Here is a 14,762-nt window from a genome sequence, read left to right as displayed (position 1 = left end):
TGCTAGCAGGGGTGTGGCCTATGCTTATCCATCTCAATGTGCTTGCATGTGTCACCACTCTGTATTTGCCTGGATCGGGAATTCGGGATGTTGCATGCCATGTTCTTTTGCAGCAGAAGCTGTCTCCACATGTTGCTAGTGCTACGTTTCAGTTTAGCCGGTCTGGGTACACCAGTAGAGTACTGTAACAGTGTGCCGCTCGCGGGCCCCACCGCTGTGCTGCCGTGCGCAAGTGATGAGTGTAGGACGACGTGGCGAGGGCCCTGCACCGCACGCCCACTAGCTGAGGTGGTGTCGGTCGGCTGCGACCCTCCTGCCACACACTGCCTCGCGCTCGTCTGTGGAGGCGGCGTGGATAGCTCGGGACCACCACGTGGCCGTGAAGAGAAGAACTTGACGGACCCGGTCCATGCGCCGGTGCCATCACCCATCCGTTACGGCCGCGAAGAGTCGAAGACCGTGAAATTTCCGCGCGGAGAGCCAGAGCCAGAGGGGGAAGAAGAGTCGTGGAGATGCTAAATGCACGTGCGATCTGCGCAACTGAGCCGGCCGACGTGGGACCCACCCAAGTCCCTAATCGCGAACCGATGGCAACATAAATCATAAATCATTTCTAAGGTCGCTGGGCTGTCAAGCTAGTCAAAATGCCCAAAGACAGTCGGGGGCGGCGGACGACTCACGAGTCACGACCCAACACAACGCTGCTGGCCCGGCCTCCGACGATTATTAACCCAGTCGCAGTCGGTCCACAGACACAGTCCACCCGCCCCAGATCATCCCTGCGGCCCAGATAGCCCGCTTCCAGGAAACTTCCTTCGCTGCGCTGCACGGGCACCCGGGCCCCTGGCGCGCGGGCCTGGGTGTCGACATTCCTGCCCGCATCCATGTGTTGTGTTGATACAAAAGCCACCTCTGCGCCTCTCGAAAAACACTGGTTCACGTCCACCCTCTCTGCGCTGCGCCTGTTCCTCCTATCCTCCCGTCTCGCGCGTCTCGGGTCTCTCTTCTTTCTCTCGCCTCCATCCTGCTCCGGGGTCGCTCGCGGTCGCTCGCGGTCGCATCTCCACGAGTGCGCTACGTACGCCCACTGGTCCGTCGGATTAGTCAGCGCGTTTCAACTCCTGGGCATGCATATCTGATATCTCCTTTGCCTCCAGTTCTGATTCTTCTCGTTATATTTCTGTGCATCCGCCAGGTCGCGGGCACTAGTGCATTTTTATACGCGGCGCTGCTGGTTTTGGTGGCGCGGAGTCCACGTGGGTAAGGGAGTATTATTATGTTTAATGACTTTATTTAATCCTAGGGCGGTGTGCGCCTCGATGACTTTCCCCTCAACCCCGCCTAGCTAAGTGGGTGTTTAGTTCATCCTCCTAAATTTTAGTCGTTGTCTCATCGGATGTTTGACACATGCATAGAGTATAAAATATAGATTAATTACGAAATTAATTACACAACTTGCGACTAATTTACGAGACGAATTTTTAAGCCTAATTAGTCCATGATTCGACAATATGGTGCTACAGTAAACATATGCTAATGACGGATTAATTAGACTTAAAAAATTCGTTTCGTACAGTACTGACGGATTATGTAATTTGTTTTTTATTTGTATGCGAACACCCATGCGACACCCTCCTAAATTTTAGTACCGGATCCAAACACTGCTTGACCCCCTACTGAATAGTGACTACCGAGCCACCAAGATCTGAGAGCGGCAACGACTGACCAGGAGGAGAGGCGTCGCCGCGCGAGTGGATCGTCGCCGGCAAGCGGCTCCACACGCTGCCTTGGCGTCACCCATTCACCATTGGCCTTAAGCTTGCCGGCTCACCAGTCACCACACATTAGAGCCTCAGAGGGCTCTCTGGGCCGTCCGGCGACAAGCAGCTTGAATTCGTCAGAGCGCCTTCTCACAGTAGGCCATGAAAGGTATACTATATACATTTTCATCGGTTTCTCACAGGCCATGAAAGGTATACTATATAGTGGAAAAGATTTCTCCCAAACACACAGTGCACACTCATATACACTCACGACAGTGAAAGCCCTTTGTGCTGCTGTCAGTGTATTGTCATCAACAATATATATGAATGGTTGAATTTTATTGTTGTTGTTACTCACGGTCGGAACATATTTGGCAGACATTTATTTGCTGGGTGAGCCCTGGATCTGACGGCATTCACCGATTCAGGTATGACATCTGCAGCCAGGATGGTGCATCAACAGCAGTCCTTTTACCCTCTTTTGCCTTAAAATTTATTGGATGCCCTAGTTAAATTGGAGCCTTCTTGTGTTACTTTTCTGGTACTATATATAAGTCTGTCATCAGGCATATGAGCATATATATCACTTCTGACACATATCCATACAGAAATACAGCAGAGCCATGGAGGCAACGGCGGTGAGTGTGGGCAAGTCTGTGCTCAATGGAGCGATCGGCTACGCAAAATCCACCTTTGCCGAGGAGGTGGCCTTGCAGCTCGGTATTCAGAAAGACCATGCTTTCGTCACGGATGAGCTTGAGATGATGAGGTCTTTCATGATGGAGGCGCATGAGGAGCGAGACAACAACAAGGTGGTCAAGACCTGGGTGAAACAGGTTCGTGACGCTGCTTACGACGTCGAGGACAGCCTCCAAGATTTTGCTGTTCGTCTCAAGAGGCCATTCCCTCGCACCCTGCTCGAGCGGCGCCGTATAGCCAAGCAGATGAAGGAGCTCAGGGCCAAGGTCGAGGATGTGAGCCAGAGGAATGTGCGCTACCATCTCATCAAGGGATCGGGCTCCAAGGCTGCCACCACCTCCGCTGAGCAATCTGGCCTTACTGCAGCAGCAATGTTCGGCATTGACGATGCAAGGCGTGCCGCGAAGCAGGACAATCAGAGAGTGGATCTAGTGCAACTAATCAACAAGGAGGATGAGGACCTTAGAGTGATCGCGGTCTGGGGGACAAGTGGTGATATGGGCCAAACAACTATAATCAGGGAGGCTTACGACAACCCTGATGTCCAAATCAAATTCCCATGCCGAGCATGGGTAAGGGTGATGCATCCTTTCAGTCCAAAAGACTTTGTCCAGAGCTTGGTGAATCAGCTTCATGCAACCCAAGGTGTTGAAGCTCTGTTGGGGAAAGAGAAGACCGAACAAGATTTAGCAAAGGAATTCAATGGATATGTGAATGATACCAGGTGTCTAATTGTGCTTAATGACCTATCCACCATTGAAGAGTGGGACCAGATTAAGAAATGCTTCCCAAACAACAAGAAAGGAAGCCGAATCATTGTGTCAAGCACACAAGTTGAAGTTGCAAGCTTATGTGCAGGGCAAGAAAGCCAAGCTTCAGAGCTAAAGCAACTGTCTGCTGATCAGACACTTTATGTATTCTACGATAAGGTAATATATAAAATCATTGTTTCATTATATCGCTTCATATTATTCCACAAATATATGTATTTGTATTTTTTCAAAACAAATACATCTATATCATAGAATTTAGCTAGCGTATGCTAGAAAAAGAAATGGTATAGACATCTAGTACAGTCTTACAAGACAACAATGCATAAAAGGGCAAGTACGTAAAAACATACTGACCCCCGTTGTTTGACGCCACAATTGATGGCATGCCTTCATATTCAGTGATCATAAATTGCACCAGGTAAATATATTAGATGTCTTGCCTCAAATATAATATATTGGATGTAGTAGATTGGTTAACAGATTGACCTGCAAAATAGTACCCGTAAGTAATGTAGCACAAATCTTCTTTGCACAATTATTGAAGCTCCTATTATACACATAATTTTGATATGGTTCATATCCAGTTAGATGGATTTGCCTCTATCTCATAGAGATCAGAGTAAGATGGTTTGATCTAGCAAATGTATCCTCTCATCCTTTGGATTAAATTTAATGTACTTATCACATTTCTTTAAATTTAATTTAATACATATCTTATTGAGAAATCAAATATAAGTCATGAAAATTTAGATCCCATGCTAAGGTTTGGAGTAGGGTACAAATGAATGAGGAATAAAAATTATTGTATTATATGCTTTCGTGACTTAAAACAAGACTAAACATTGTTCATGAAAATTTAAGGCTAAAAGTTGTTCCTAAACATTTCTCTCTTTTGTTTAGGGTTCCCTAAATGGAGAGGATTTGGTGAAGCTAGAGTCTATCTTGGATGTGGCAACCACAAGTATAGACGATCATATAGCGCCCCAAGGTGAGATTATAGATGATCAATCTATGGATGCTGATGAGAAGAAGGTGGCTAGAAAGAGTCTTACTCGCATTAGGACACGTGGGGGTGCTTTGGAGGAATTGCAACTTATTGGGCGAAAGAAAGAAATATCTGAAATTATAGACTTAATTTCAAATAATGATAATAGCCAGCAGGTTCAGGTGATCTCTTTGTGGGGAATGGGTGGCCTTGGAAAAACCACCCTAGTTCGTGGTGTTTATCAAAGCCCAAAGCTGAGTGACAAGTTTGAGAAGTATGTTTTCGTCACAATTATGCGCCCTTTCAATCTTGAAGAGTTCCTTAGGAGCTTGGCCGGGCAACTACATGAAGGATCTTCTAAGAAGGAAGAATTATTATATAACAGAATCAGCAATAAGAAATCATTAGCATCGATGCAAGTCGACAAGTTGACTGAGGAGTTGAAAAGGCTACTAGAGAAGAAAAGTTCTTTGATTGTTCTAGATGATTTCTTTGAGACCTCAGAATGGGACTTGATAAAACCAATGTTATTACCTGTATTGGAAAAGACAAGCCGAATCATTGTGACTACAAGGGAAGAGAATATTGCCAACCATTGCTCAGGAAAACATGGAGTTGTGCACAACCTTCAAGTTCTTCAGCCAGATGATGCACTTTGCCTCTTGAGTGAAAAGGTAACATAAATGTCCTCCATTTTTTCTTGGTTTGAAATAGCAATGATTTTGGGAGAATCCATTTTTGACCATCGAGAGTTTGATTTGGGCCATGAAACTTCAAACCCAAAAGTTTTTTTTTACAATTCAACTATCAAAACTAATCAGAACCGGCCATCTAGCTATTTTGTAGGTGATTCTCACTTAGTGAACGACACATGACTGCTAGGTCCACATGTCATATTCAAGTTCCCTCTCCTCTCTCTTCCCCCCAGTGTCCTCTTGAACTGTGGTCGTCCAGCCCTCTCCCAACTGTTCTCTCCTATAATTTCCATCGCAACGCTAGTTTGACCGGCCCACTATGCCCACTAGAGTGCCAGCTACATGCTTGGACATGGCGCACACCATCTAATCACCACCATGGACCTATCACCGACTCTGGAGGCCACTGCAGCCAATGTGCACTTGTGCTCCCTTGCACCGCCCTCCGCCACACGCTGCCTAACGCTATTGTTGGGCATAGGTCTAAGTTGGTATGGCTGAGCTCAAAAAAGGGGGTGGAGGATGATGTCCAAGGTCAGTGTAAGCTCACTGCAGGCTCGGATTCGATGGAGAAGCAGTGAAGGTCATCGTCCATGGAAAATCAAAGTGGTAGTGCACCACCGGGGATAGGAACAGTGAGGGAAACCCTACTCCGGCAATTCTTAGGCTCAAAGAAGCAGTTGAGGAAGGTTGTGGTCTTACACTTGAGCTCATTGTGGGGTATTGGGGAGTGAAATAGCGCTGGAGACAACAGACGTCGATGATGTCACACGATGGCACTCAATGCACATGGCATGCACTCATAGAGAGGGAGCGTGGTCGACCATGGTGGCACATGGCAAAAACCATGGTGGTACTTAGATGCACGCTCCGTGATGTGCACTTTGGGAGCTAGCGGCAGGATGTGAGTGAGCCATGATTGTTGACAGGAAAAGAGAGCATGCAGGAGGGAGGTGGATGGTAGACCGCAAATGCATGCAACAATATGGATGGCTAAGCTTATGTCTATGACAAGGATGGAACATGGTCGTATACTGATGTGGACATGCATCGATGCCAGATAGAGAAGAGGAGGGGGGAGAGCTATGGCAATCATGTGGTTGTGGCAAGTAGGACTATGTGTAGATGAGGGCATGGTATCTTGCATGACTTCTAGCCTAGTGGCATAGAGAAAATCTGTTAGGTTTATTGCCGCATCGAAAATTGATTTGTGGGGAGCGGGAGCAACTCTCACCTATTAGACTAGTCTTTTCAGTTGAGTTAGGCTTGATGCCTTGATTTGTTGTGGGCCTGTGGACCTAGGCCTAAGAAGAGGACCTCTTATGCAAAAATGAGGAATATCTTAGCTTAGTGGTTATAGCAAGCTGGGCCGGATCTGCTGCGCACTCAGAGCCTATGGTCGAAAGGCCTGAAAAATCTTAGGGGGTCACATGGTAGCGGGGGAGCCTATTACATCTTGGAGGTCACACGAATTGTGTGACATAGAGTGTTGAACTCAGGTTGTATGTGACAAGGAGCATTGGACCTAGGGCCTTGATAACATCTTTTGGAGATCACACAGGGATTATGCGATTTGAAAAGTTGGGCCCAATGTGTGACGCGGAATATTGTAAGAGAAACTGATGGTGGTACAGTATAACATATAAGGTGGGGCAACCCTAACCTATCATACTAGTTTCTTTTGGGTTGAGTAAGGCTTGATGCATTGATTTGTTGTGGGTTCCTATGGACCTAGGACAAGGGGCAGGGCGCCTGCTCGTGGGTATAGTGAGCTAGGTCAGATCCACTGCGCACTACAACAAAATTGAAGGCACGACTGATTGACGCTAAGAGAGTGTGTGTGGAGAGGAGAGATGGCACATGCATAGTTTTGATAGTTGGATGGTGTTGTGGGTTCGTTGACGTAGCAAGCATCGTTGTTCGTCGAATGTTAGGAGTGTAGGGTCTCCGGTGGCTCAGGCACTCAAGGACATAAGAGGAGAGACGGTGATGTATCTTGGTTCAGGCTTTCGAGGCCCTACGCCCAGCAGTGAGTAGTCTCTGTATTTGAGAACACCAAAATTGAGGGGTTACAACGAAGGAGAAAGAAAGATTGGCAAGGGATCACTCGATGCTATCCTATGGCTCGTTGGCGGTGAGGTTGCTTCCCTAGCGAGTAAGGGAACCACTCCTCTCTCTTGCTGGGTTGCTGGGGGAGGAACACCGTGATGTTCCTCCCCATTGCTCTATTCTCAGTCAAGCTCGATTGCTCGACCTCCTAGTGAATGAGGGAAGGGAGAAGATCCTCTCGTCTATGGGAGCCAACCTTCCCCTTATATCCTGGGGAAGGTCGGGTACAAGGTGGTTTGGGGGCTACAGTCTATAGCCTTCATGCATCGAGGACCAAGATGGCGCTGCTGCGGTACAGATGGACCTCAGTGTTGTCGTGGAGATGGGGGAACTATGGGCATCACCTGATGTCGCTGCGGCCCTGGCGTTTCACGGCCAGGGGTTGTCTGCTGAAGATTGGCCTCCACCAGATGAGCTTTCTCAAGGCTTCCTTGGTGGTGAAAGCGCCTCGGCTCAGGGGTTTGTAGAGCGAGCCCACGAACCCCACGCTCCTAGATCTGGTGGAGTGCTTTGTCCTGTTGTGTCATGCCGCCTGCATGACTTTGTCGGAGGAGTGCCTAATAGCGCCTCACGCCCATTGGTCGGGCCGGCGCTGCGGATACTACTACACAAATGATTTTGCGCGACACCCCCCGGAGGCCACCGAGGCGGGCACCTATTTTTGCCCGTCACGGTAAATGCCACGGTTTACCTAGGCGGGCATTTTTTATTTACCACGGCGGGCTTTTTTGCCCGCCACGGTAAATCGATTTACCGTGGCGGACGTCTTAAGATGTCCGCCACGAAAAATACCATATTTTCCGCGACGGACATCTTAAGACGTCCGCCACGGTAAATCGATTTACCGTGGCAGACGTCTTAAGATGTCCGCCACGGAAAATAGGGTATTTTCCGTGGCAGACATCTTAAGACGTCCGCCACGTTACCGTGGCGGACGTCTTAAGATGCCCGCCGCGGAAAATGTGCAGGCCCAATAGCCATCTCCAAAATAAACCGAGGCCCTCGCACCATCGTCACCGCCTCCCCCACTCTCTCTCTGTCAGCTCCCCGCCTCCCCCCCACTCTCTCTTAGCTCTCCGCCTCCCCCACTCTCCCTTTGCCTCCCTCTACTCTCCCTCGATGCAGGCAGCGGCGCGCGGCGCAGCTCTCCTCCATAGCGCCGCCCCCTACAGCGGCGTGCGCGGGATGACGGCGATGGCTGCGCCCTCCTCCTCCCCCACGGATCCTCCATGAACGACGATGGCACGGGGCTAGGGTTTCAAATCCAGTGAGTTCATCTCCCTCTTCCTCTCCATCTCCCTCTTCCTCTCTCCATCTCCCTCACTCCTCCCTCTTCCTCTCTCCAGATCCGGCGACGGTGACCTCTTCCTCCACGGATCCGGCGGCGGCGACCTCCTCCCCCACGGATCTGGCAGCTGCACCCTCCTCCTCCGTGGATCTGGCGGGGGAGCGACCGGATCCGGCGGTGGATCTCCACCACGGCCACGACGCCGGGATCCACCACGGCCACGACGCTGGGACCTCCACCACGGCGGGCGAGGACGCGTCCGCGCGGCGGCCTCCCTCCACCACGGTGCGGCAGGATCCGCGAGGAGGCGTCGGCGTGGTCCCCTGCGAGCGACTGGCGAGGTGGTGGTGGCCGTGGGAAGCCCGGATCCGTCGCCGGTAGGCTCGCCAGTGGGCTCGAGAACGGGCTCGCCGGCGGGCTCCTGGTTTTTTTGTTTTTTTTAAATGATTAACCGCAGCGGGCATTCTAACGTGCCCGTCGTGGTAAAAGTATATTTACCGCGACGGGCACGTTACACCGCCCGCCGCGGTAAATCGATTAACCGCGGCGAGCAAGGCCGCCCGCCGCGGTTAAGCCATGATTTATCGTGGCCTCTAGGCCGCGGCGGACGGCTTTGCCCGCCGCAGAAAACCAAAAATGCCCGCCTCCAGTAAAGTTTGTGTAGTAGTGGGAGCCCCTTAGCTTGGCCAGAGCCTTGGACGCTCGGGCAAGCTAATGCCTGAGGTGTTGGATCCTTGCCCGAGCACTAGCTCGGGCTAGGGTCGAGATAGGGTCTGGCTTGGTTGCCATCGGTTTGGAGCCCAGGGCTTTGGTGAGCCCTCGAGCCCTGAACAGAGGTCGTGGGCATGCTCAGGCTCTGCCCAACCTTTGACTAGAGGGTATGAGTGAGCGTACCCGATGGGTATAGCCCCTGATCCGCCGAGGGATCCTGGAGGGGTCGGTCGGGGGGTTTGTCGGTCGGGAGTCTCTTTCCCAGGGAATTAACATACCCCTATGTTTGACTCTCATCAGGAGCCCCCAAGCCCTTCATGGCCTTCCGGGTCGAGTCCGCGATGTCAATGAGGGGTTGAGCCCGATCTTCTATGACTGGGTCGAATGTCATGGTGATAGTCCCCGTTGACTTAGGTCAGATGCTCTTCTAGGGGCAGTCAGCGACGTAGGCCAAGCTCCCAAAGTTGAGAAATTGTTCGTGGGTGAAGGCACCGACTGCGACGGAGACCTCGCTGGGGAGGCGGACGTTGCCTTCTAGAGTGGCGTCGCCTGCCCTAGTGACGAGGCCGGTGGCTCCGGCCACCATAGAGCCGTGATCACACTTGACGCGGTTGTCGCAGGCTTGTTGCTATGGCCAGCATCGTTGTTCTTTGAACATTAGGAGTGTGGGTCTCCAGTGGCTCGGCACTCAAGAACATAAAAGGAGACACGACGATGTATCCTGGTTTAGGCTTTCGAGGCCCTACGTCCAGTATTGAGTAGTCTTTATTTTTGAGAGCACCCAAATTAGGGGGTTACAATGAAGGAGAAAGAGAGTTTGGCAGGGGATCGCTCGGTGCTATCCTACGGCTTGTCGGCAGTGAGGTTGCTTCCCTAGCATGTAAGCGAAACGCTCCTCTCTCTTGCTGGGTTGTCGGGGGGAGGAACACTCTCCTGTTCCTCTCGGTTGCTATGTTCTCGGCCGAGCTTGACTGCTCGACCTCCTAGCTAATGAGGGAAGGGAGAAGATCCTCCTATTTATGGAAACCAACCTTCCCCTTACATCCTGGGGATGGTTAGGTACAAGGTGGTTCGGGGGCTACAATCTATAGCCTTCATGCACTGGGGTCCATGAAGGCGCTACTGCGACGCGGATGGATCTCAGTGTTGTCATGGAGTTGGGGGAGTTGCGGGCGCCACCTGACGTTGTTGCGGCCCTGGCGCTTGACCGCCAGGGGCTGTCTACTGAAGACCGGCCTCCACCACGTGAGCCTTCTCAAGGCTTCCTTGGTGGCAAAGGCGCCTTGGGTTAGGGGGCTGACGAGCTGGCCCGAGAGCCCCGCGCACCTAGAGACGATGGGGCACTTGTCCTGTTGTGTCACGCCACTTGCATGACATTGTCAGAGGAGTGCCTGGTAGGGCCTCGCGCCCGTTGGTCGGGACGGCACCGCTGAGCCCCGAGCTTGGCCAGAGTCTTGGACGCTCGGGCGAGCTGACGGCCGGGGCGTCAGATCCTTGCCTGAGCACTAGGTCAGGCTAGGGTCAGGCTCGGGCTGCCGTTGATCAGGAACTCGGGGCTTTGGCAAGCCCCTGAGCCCTGAGCAGAGGCCATGGGCGTGCTCGGGCTCTGCCCAACCTTTGATCGTAGGGTACGCGCGAGCGTACCCGATGGGTATAGCCCACGAGCCCCTGAGGGATCCTGGAGGGGTCGGTCGGGAGTCTCGTTCCCGGGGACTTAACATACCCCTATGTTTGACTCGTCACATGGTCAAAGGTTTACGATTTGAGTTTCTTGGCCAAAATCATAACTCATAGTTCGATGATCGAAAATGGACTTCTTCATTAAGTTTTCATATATGTAAATAACATTATTAATAATTTCCCTAGGGTTTCAAAGATTCTATAAATAGGTTTGACATCATATAATTGGGAGAGGGCCTATGCCGCTCGGTTACATATAGGAAAATGCAAATTGTTTGATATTCTTTTAATCGTTTGATTAATCTAATCAAGAAAATGTTTGTGCACATAGAAATAGCCTATACAAGATTCATATATTATTTAATTTGTTCTCTTAACATGCTCCCAAAAATGATCTTAACTCCATGGATTTTAGACGGACTTTGTTTTTGTATGTAACAGCGAAGCTTCATGCATTCCCAAATTTTATAATAGCAAAAAGAAATATATCTAAGATTAGTTATTTTATGCTTTTAAGCATTATAAATCTTATAAATTGTATCAATGTCAGGTATTTGATGACGCTACATATTTGGATGAGAAAGATAATCCAAATTTGGTTAAAGAAGCAAAACAAATCCTAAAGAAGTGTGGTGGACTTCCCCTTGCTATAGTTGTAATAGGTGGCTTCTTGTCAAACCGACCAGAGACTGCAGAAGAGTGGCGGCAACTGAATGAGAATCTCAACGCGGAATTAGAGATGAATCCAAAGCTTGGAATGATAAGAACAGTCCTTGAAAAGAGCTATGATGGTTTACCCTACCATCTCAAGTCTTGTTTTTTATATCTGTCCATTTTTCCTGAAGACGAGAACATTAGTCGAAGGCGTCTGGTGCGTCAGTGGGCAGCGGAAGGTTACTCAACTGAGACTCATGGGAAGTCGGCCGTTGAAATAGCTGATGGCTACTTCATGGAACTCAAGAATAGAAGCATGATTCTACCATCTCAGCAATCAGTTCACAGCAGGAAATCAATTGACTCTTACAAAGTCCATCATCTCATCCGTGACATTGCCATCTCAAAGTCAATGGAGGAAAACCTTGTCTTCACACTGGAGGAAGGCTGCAGCATGAATATCCATGGCCCAATACGCCATCTTGCTATAAGCAGCAACTGGAAGGGAGATAAGAGTGAATTCGAGGGCATAGTGGACATGTCCCGAATACGATCGCTATCACTGTTTGGAGAGTGGAAGCCATTTTTCATTTCTGACAAAATGAGGTTTCTACGAGTGCTCGACTTGGAAGGGACTGATGATGATCTAGAATATCATCACCTTGATCAGATTTGGAAGCTTATTCACCTAAAATACCTTTCTCTACGTGGATGCATTGGTATTGATCTACTGCCAGATTCATTGGGCAACCTAAGGCAACTCCAAACGCTAGACATCAGAGGTACAAAATTTGATTACGTAATGCATGGCGTCTGCCCAAAACCATCATCAAACTTCGGAAGCTACAGTACATCCATGCTGGAAGAAAATTTGATTACGTAAGAGGGAAAAATCTTAGTTTAATGCGGAGGTGTCTTCTGGGGGCGCGTCTCTGTGCGGCATGTTGCTTACCTATTCTTTTGAACATTGATGGCCCCAGTTGTAAGGCCCTTACCAGACGTGATGCATGCACTTTTGCTTGCTGCGTGGCATTCCCTGCAGTCGTGACTGGAGCATTACCTGCGCGTATCAGAAAACGTTCTACGGGACATCAACGAGAATGTCGGAAGGGGAAATAACGTTCTACGGGACATCGGAATGCTCACAGGGTTGCGCAAGTTAGGAGTGAGCGGCATCAACAAGAAGAATGGCCGCGCGTTTTGCTCGGCCATTTCCAATCTCAGCAGGCTGGAATCGCTGTCGGTGAGTTCAGCTGGAAAGCCAGGTTTGCGTGATTGCTTGGATTTGATATCCTCACCTCCGGAAAACCTGCAGAGCCTCAAGCTGTACAGCAATCTGGAAAGGTTGCCGGAATGGATCAAGGAGCTCCAGCATCTGGTGAAGTTGAAGCTAGTGGCAACTAGGCTTTTGGAGCATGATGCTACTATGGAATTGCTTGGGAAACTACCGAAGCTAGAAATTTTAGTTCTGCTGAGGTTGTGGTCATCGTTTGAGTGTGAAGAACTTGATTTCAAATCTCCGCAGGGCGGAATTGCATTCGGAAGCCTCAGGGTGTTTACCCTTGAAGTGACAGCGAACATCAAATCAATCAAATTTGACGAAAGAGCAATGCCCAAACTGGAGCGGCTGCAGGTCACACGGGAAAAAAGCCGCAATGAAATTGATTTTTCTGGGCTAGCATTTCTCCCAAGCATCAACGAGGTCCAGGTCAGAGTTTACTTTCTTTTGGATTGGGACAGAATAAACGCCGCTCCTGATCCTGAGACTCAATACAAGATATTTGAGGAAGAAAGTCAGGAAGAATGGCGCAAGAAAGGTGAGCTCAAGAAGAAAATCCAGGAACAGCTAGCTCAGAATACAAACGAACCCATTCTGACGGTGACGGTGGACGACTAATAATGAGTGAGTCTCGGACAGGTATGTACGTTTGCCATTTTTGCGCGACTCTCTAATATGTAGATACACAGGAATTTATCAAATTTCTTTAAGGCAATTGAGAAACGCTTTATGATGATATCATCGTACACCCGTGTCTTTCGCAGATACAGGTTCAGATCACCCGTCAGATGCTGAAGAAGATAAGCAGGCTGCCTGGGAGCAACTGCCAGGTGGGTCCAAGTCCAATATGGCACGTGTACATCCGTACCCATGCCCGTGCCTCCATTCCCTGTTGTGCGCGTGTTATTTATTTCATCATTTGTGTGTTTGAGTGTTTCAATTCAATTGTTTGGTGGTGTCCGTGTGACGTGTCTGTGCCACCGGCTGGTTATGAATATACCCCCTTCAGCCTGTTTCTAGTACTTGCTTTCGGCTGTTTCTGAAGATATGAAGATGCTGTTACAGTGTTACGTGACAAGAATCCACCCAGTGGCATTATTTATATGGCCCATTCAAATACTTGTTTAGAGGTGGCCAAAGTTTATTTCCTTTTGTGTATGGTGACATATACATGCGCTTTATCATGATATGCATTTTCTGTTTAGTGAGAACTATACTACTAGATTTTGGAGATGATGTTAGCTGCAATTTATAAAACTAGTGCTAGTTCACGAGATGAATCATGAATGGAACGGAAAAGTGGGCTTCATGCTAGCGAGCCAGCGAGCCCAAGCTAGTAGTGGTGGGCCTAGTGATCGATTTCAGTTGCCAAGGAATGGAGACTTTGGGGGAGCCCAAAGCGGTGCTACTAGTTGGTACAGGCAGAAAAAAAAAACCAACCCAAATGCTTCAGCTCGCACACACTAAACGACAAAAAAAATTTAAATGAACTCTTGCCACCGCTGCCGGAGATGAAACAGGTGGTAGCATCAGGGTTCGGGATTTCGGGGGTTTCTACACTCTCCGCGCTTAGAATGGGCTGCTGGGGAGAGGTTGCTAGAGAGGTAGTGGTTGTGGTCGAGACTGCGGCGGAGGACGAGGGCGCTGCCCACCGGGCAGTGGGAGAGGGTGGCTGGGTAGTGCTGGCGGCGAGGGTGTCCACTGAGGAAGAAGAAGAGGAGGAGGAGAAGCTTGGGATTAGCATGACGTGGTGGATGGCAGAGGCGGTGGCGCGCTGCTAGAGCCTGGCAAGTGGTGGAGGTGGGGTGCTAACGCTGGATCTAGAGTAGAAGCTTATGTTAGGGGTGGCCATGCTCGAGGGCGGCGGTGGAGTGATGTCCACGGCACCAGGGCCGGGCAGGATGAGCCAGCTGCAGGGGAGTGTGAGGAAGAAGAAGAATAGAAGATAACATGTGAGGAAGAAGAGAGAAAATGTACTGACGGGGTGTACTCCTCATACGCGTGCGTCTGCCAATAGAGTCCCAAAAACAATAGCCTTTTATCTGTGTGCCATTATAAAATATTACAATTTTCTACATGCCACTAAAAAGTTCGAGCGGTCATAGGTGCCATCGTCCGAAACATTT

At 49.6% G+C, this 14,762-nt stretch overlaps 1 pseudogene; it reads left to right on the top strand.

The window, feature by feature from the left end:
* The first annotated feature begins 962 nt into the window (after window positions 1-962).
* Window positions 963-13,807, top strand: LOC136486556 (disease resistance protein Pik-2-like; annotated as a pseudogene).
* Window positions 13,808-14,762: the final 955 nt, after the last annotated feature.

The sequence above is a fragment of the Miscanthus floridulus genome, chromosome 10, assembly GCF_019320115.1.
Source record: "Miscanthus floridulus cultivar M001 chromosome 10, ASM1932011v1, whole genome shotgun sequence".
Lineage (NCBI taxonomy): Eukaryota > Viridiplantae > Streptophyta > Magnoliopsida > Poales > Poaceae > Miscanthus > Miscanthus floridulus.
Note: the sequence above shows the minus strand (reverse complement) of the source record. Positions and strands in the feature narration are given on the sequence as shown.